At 29.8% G+C, this 6,410-nt stretch overlaps 1 long non-coding RNA gene across 1 annotated transcript; it reads left to right on the plus strand.

Moving 5' to 3' along the window:
* Positions 1 to 4,427: 4,427 nt before the first annotated feature.
* Positions 4,428 to 6,073, plus strand: LOC145125463 (uncharacterized). The gene is made up of 3 exons (XR_013716006.1): positions 4,428 to 4,653; positions 5,586 to 5,655; positions 5,725 to 6,073. It is a non-coding gene; the product is annotated as an uncharacterized LOC145125463 (long non-coding RNA).
* Positions 6,074 to 6,410: the final 337 nt, after the last annotated feature.

Consider the following 6,410-nt stretch of genomic DNA (forward strand, 5'->3'; position numbering starts at 1 on the left):
TATTTGTTGTGTTTATTGAATTTTGTCAGTTTTTTAACCTTTAAACAATAAATAAATCGAATAGAAACCACGTCTTATGTGATGGCTTCTATCTACGTTAATAAAATCAACCTTTTATGTTGTTTCCTTTACCGTTTCTAACCCCGCAACACGGGGTTTCTTCTCTAGTTATTTATAAATCAAGACACATAATGATTATCCCATAAATAATGGTCATAAATGACTATAAAAATACAAATAAAGTACATAATTAATTATTATATAAAGGTTATTATTTTGTCAAACTATGTTCAGTATTTGGGTTGATCATAGTCCACATAAATAATTTTGCTCGAAACATACCTTGCATGACATTATTTGCCCAAATTATTCCAACTTTTACGTTAAACATAATTTGCATAAATAATAATGTACAATGCATTGTATAGAAAATGTTTGTGTGTTTTTATGTTGAAGACCATCCACTGTTTATTGATACACAAAGTTTGAAAGCTCCCATTAAGCTTTAATTTATGACGATGAATATTATTTTGTAACTTACCAAGTACATAATGCCCACTTAATAAATTACTAATTTCTAATATATTTTATTAACAAATGGATATTAGAAATTACTAACAATTACTTACGTGAACATTACTTGTAATCTATTCAGCACAAAGGTGTTTAACGTTTCCAATAATGCAATAACTAAATGCAAACAACAAAAAATCAAACGTTCAAAAAGCAAAAAATTACCTGTTTTGATATGAAAAAACCCGTTGCTTTTATTCGACCGTGGGTTCATATCATATTCATTACAGTTTTTTATAACTGGTCAATTAAAACTATACAACGTTATATATTTTTAATCTATTTAAGTATAATATGTGCTCCTGCAAATGATATTAAAATTAATTAATGCACTTAAAATATCCATGTTTTCATATCTAATTACGATATTTTTTGAAAGAATATCAGTTAATGGATGAACGCCTAGCGATATACTTATTACAATAAACATATTTCTAATTTTAAAGAACATAGTATTAAATTATAGCAGTATTAAATAATAATATACATAGGCTGTGTTTGTTTATGAATTTAATAAGATTTAACTTTTAATTTTTTTTAAAAAGATTTAACTTTTAATAACGACAATATTTTGTAACATATTATAAACAAAAAAATCTGACATATTATTTTATTGAAGTGCTCTAACACATAAAAAAGCTAGCCTTTCTAATAATTAATTAAAATAACTTTGTTCAAACATGGACATTTTTTATTACATTTTGGTAAACCACGAGTTCATATTTATAACATTTTAATTTTATTATAACTGGTCGACTAAAACTACACAACATTACATATTTTTCATGTATAGAGGACCGGTTTTGGGCATGTATGTGGTGTGCGATTGTATATGACCGGTGTCTTTTAGGTAGTCCGGAATCTTTTTATGCATATTAGTATTAGTTACATATTACTCACAGATAGAGCCAGATTAATGATGTATTAATAATGGATCTATAATGATTTTTTTGGTAAGTTTTATCAAAATTATCAGCTTATTGTCATTTTAATGAATTTTGCTTATATAAATATATATAGATTTAGAAGCCGGTTTTTAATTTTCGTATTGGGCTTTCAAAATAAATAAATAATCGAATTCAACCGGATTTATATAGCCATAATATTTTTTCAAAAAGTATTAACACCAATGCTCTAATCTATCTATATTTTTTGTATTTAATAACGACCCATTTTTAAGGATTAAACCTTAGAGTTGTTGTATTTATTATTATTTCTTTTATTCTTTATCAAATAAACATACAAAGTAAACAAAATATACACAAAATAAATATATTATTAAGTAACTTTGATTTTTAAAAACATAATTTAAAAATTTTACAAGTTTAAAAATAGGATATTAGTACACGTTAGACATATTAATTGGTTATTTAGTGTGTTAGATTGCTTGTTACATTTATTTTGTCCTTTTTGTTGGCTTTTTACGTGTTATGGTTTATAAGTCAAGATCTAAGGGCCGTGTTGTACGTTTGTCACATGGCAACCTCCTGCAAACTGCAGTAATGGCCGGTCATACCCAAAACTGGCCACCCATTTACCATCCACTCCCAAACAAATGATTCATGACTAATCATGCTTACATACAAATACATAATTTGTAAGGAAAAAGACAAAAAATTAAAAAAAAAAAAAAGAATTGCGAATTAAGCATGATAATCAAGTTTATTTATTTTTTATTTTTCTGATATAGGATATTTCTGACCAATTTTATGTCACATTTAAAATATATTTTTTTTACAAAAAATACACTTGGAACTAAAATTATGGATTTCAGACGCAAAAAACATTATTCCGAAATTACAAAATAAGTCCGAAAACCGAACAACTTTGAACTTTAAAAAATGCTTTGTTTTTATTAAAATCTAAAATAAATTAAAGATTCAGACCAAATGATAAGGACACACGATACAAGGCTTAAAAGATATATCTAAATGAAAAATTGGTAAAATTAGACATTTTGATATGCCATTTTAAGAATGGGTAGATATAGTTTTCTAAAAGTCTTTATGCAAATCAGCCTCGCCCTAGAGGGTGGGCGATAAGGACGATCGTCTAGGGCTCATCATTTTAAGGGGTCCAAAAATTTTACAGACTTTATTAATATAATGTTAGACATGATCGATTTTGAAAATATTATTAGTGATTTTGCATCTCAAAAAGCTAGAAGAAATATTTTTCTTTAAATATATGAGTTTTTATAATCGAAAATATCATATTTAGAAGCTAGAATAAGTAAATTTTTTTCAATTAGTAAGTTAATATAAAAATAGATGATGAACTTTGTGTGTTTTAAAGACCCATTTTTCTCTTTAATCATGGGCTCAAAAGATGTTTGAAACGGGTAATGCAAATCAAAAAGAAAATGCACAATATATATTTTTAATCGGGTCAAATATCTCATTCATCACTCAAAAAACATTCAAATAATAATAATAATAATAATAATAATAAGTGCTACATACAATTATACTAAAGAAAATATACATAATTTGTATGTAATCACAATTTGTATTCTTTTCAGAAAAAAAATCACCATTTATAATAAGAATATATATACTATAAGTTGCAATTATTTGGGTGTGTGTATGTACACTATTATCCGGGTAAGATAGACTTTTTATTATATAAATACGTCACGTATGTTACTTGAAAACTCGATTGAGTTATTCATATGAAATATTGACCTCATTACAAGTTGATTCTTATAAAAACCACTAACAACTTTTAATTGATTTTTCTCAAATAACCATAACTTTTGAAAATTTATAGTTTCTAAAGTTTTTTGAAAAATAGGGAACGACGTTTTCTATTTCAGCTGAAATTTTACTGGTCTATTCTCAACTCATTTGATCTTCAATTCGGCCGAAAGAGAGTTAATTTGGACGAGATCTAATCCTGTTTTTGCCTTTTAGGCCTCGTGAACAACATGGTATATAGTTCTCCAAAATTAAATTATGGCAGCCCATATAACAACAACCAACTTCCAACTTATGAATTTTTCAGCAGCCCAAATATTAACTAAAGAGCCCATCAGCTCTTGCAGCAAAAGAAAATGAAAGCAGACTCCAGAGGGTGACACCACTAGGAAGAAATCCATTTCTTGGTGTTTTTCCTTTCCTTTTCTTTCTTTCTTTTATTTTTTTGGAACAATTATTAATATTATGATTTTTTATGGACAATTCATCCTTTAGATTATATTAAGTTAATTTTTGTATTAATATTTTAGAATAAGAGAAGAGATTTCAAGAAGATTATGTTATCTTTATTTTTATTTGGTGGTGTTGGCAACCATCAAAACTTTGACGTTGTTCCTGGAGATTGGTTTTTATATTTAATCAAGTTATTGCTTTTAAGGAAAATAACACTTTAGCACAACAAAAATTGTGTGTTTTTTTCCAAATTGGTCACCAAAGTTTTTTTTTACACAATAGGTCACTAAAACTTTAGAGTAAATTACACGGATGGTGTGTGTTTAGTTTCTAACTTATTTTTTTTTTAACTCGCAAGGTCCATATTGTTTGTTTTTGTTGCGTGCTTGGTCTCTGTCTAATCTAAAAAGACTATTATGCACTTATTAATTTCTTTTTTAATTAATTTTATTATTTATGTACCTTTATTTATTATTTTTGTATTTAATAAAGTATTTTTTATTACAATTAATAAGGCCATACAACTATCCAAAACATACGTACAATCATTATCACACCACGTGCTCTCGCCCTTAGGTATTCTTCGACCAAACAACTTCCCCTCCTCCTCTGTCTTCTTCGATGAGCTCAAAGAGTGGTTAAAAATGTAGTAACACCAATAAAACACAAAAAATGAAGCCAATAAATTTTGTAGCTGAACAAATGAGTATTACAAGTAATCAGAACATATTAATAAGCAAAATCAAGAAAAACCCAGAAAACAAATAAACCCATAATGTTATAAAACTGAAATCGTTTTTGTGCACTTTCTGAGAACTTTTGTTTTGTGCACATCTGAGAAGAACCCCTGCCTCCAGTTTCGTCTTCAACCTATCACTGCAACCGAGAAAAACCCCAATTCCATTCTCATTGTAACATGCGGTGGTCGTAGGTATGATTTCTTTCGATTCTCATTGTAACCTCCACCTTCGTCTTGTTGATTTCATGGAACAATTCCCTATTACTCACAATCGATTTCTTAATCAAACCTAATGAACCGACCAGCGATTTCTATAACCTATCGAGTTCAAAAAATGATTTTGGTCACGGTAGCTAACAAGGTATTTGAAAGGATTTCTGAACTAGGTTTAAATAAGTAGTGGAATGCTGCGATGGTGGTGTGGTGGCTTCGATTCACGTCATCGATGATGGTGGAAACATTTATTCACGGTGATTGGTAGTAGTGTCGATAGTGGTATCCCGCAAGACAAAGCCACAAGAGGCTGAAGATGAGTGCTAAGGGGTTGAGGAAGTGTGACGATGACAACGGTCAATGGAGGGTAGCGGTGCTCCGATGGGCAGCAACCATTTTCTGATGCTTTAGGGCTCAGTGTTAAAGAATTGAGAGAGAAAGCGACGTATCTAGCTTTCCTTAGTTAGGTGGGGAGGGGAGTCTTTGTGGGGGTTTTTCTTTTCTTTTTCTAAATTTAAAATGATAAACAATAATAGAAAAATAAGAAAGAAAATATAGACAAAACTACGTTTTTGGTCCTTATGGTTATCCAAAATTTGTGGATAAGGTCCAAAATGTTTTCAAGTTGCATGGTTGGTCCAAAACATGAAACTTCTTGTGGTTTTGGTCCATGGACTTAACTCCCGTCTATTTCCTTCCGTTTAGTGTAGCACGTGCCCTCCATGTGAGGGTAATTTCGTCTTTTCATCTATTGGTCCCTGTGGTTTGAAAACTCCTTTAAGACCCAACCCACAACGTCTCTCTTATCTTTCATCTTCATTCAGACAACGTATCTTTCTCTCTTACTCTTTCTCGATTGATCGATTTCTTTGTTCACTCACAATGGTGCAACAATTGTGTTTTTGTGGAAGATATGCTGTTATGCGAACCTCCTGGACAGATTTAAACCCTGGTCGTCGTTTCTTTGCATGCCCTAAACAGGTAACAATGTGCAAAATTAGGTCAACGATTTTGATTTAATAATCCATCCAATTTTCTGTATTATTGTAGGATTCAAAATGTGGATTTATTGGGTGGGTTGACCCCCCCATGTGTCCAAGATCGACAGCTATAATATTAGGATTGCTGAGATCAATCAACAGGCATGAGTTGGATTTGGGGAATATGCAACGTGAATCAACAAAACTCAAGATGTATTTGGTTATAAGCTGGGTTCTGCTTCTTTTGGTTATCTACTATAGGAATTAGGGCTTACATGTTAGGGTGTAGTTTTTGGAAGATTGTTGTAATGTTGTGTTTTGGTGTTGGTTTTTGTAAGCTGAAAGTGTTAGTTTTTGTTATAAATTATAAGCTGAAAGTGTTAGTTTTTGGTTATCAATGGTAACTTGTTCTAATGAAAGTGTTAGTTTTTGTTATAAATTGTCTCATTTGAAATGGTTATGATAATAGTGTATGGTGTAATGGTGAAAATGTTAAATATTGACTATGATGTTAACCATAACAGAATACCAGAAAGTACATTACCAAAAGCTGCTTTAATAAAACAAAAACCAAACATTACCATTAAGCATTACCAAAATTACATAGCTATTGCATAACGATGTTCAAAAGTGCATAACTATTACATAACCAAGTTCAAAAGGGCATAAATATTACTTAATAACTAGAGTTTTAAAACATTACCAACTATTACTACCACAAATAAAACACAAAATCTAGTAGCCTACCCTTGCAAC

The sequence above is a fragment of the Lactuca virosa genome, chromosome 7, assembly GCF_052849685.1.
Source record: "Lactuca virosa cultivar CGN04683 chromosome 7, Lactuca_virosa_CGN04683_v6, whole genome shotgun sequence".
Classification (NCBI taxonomy): Eukaryota; Viridiplantae; Streptophyta; class Magnoliopsida; order Asterales; family Asteraceae; genus Lactuca; species Lactuca virosa.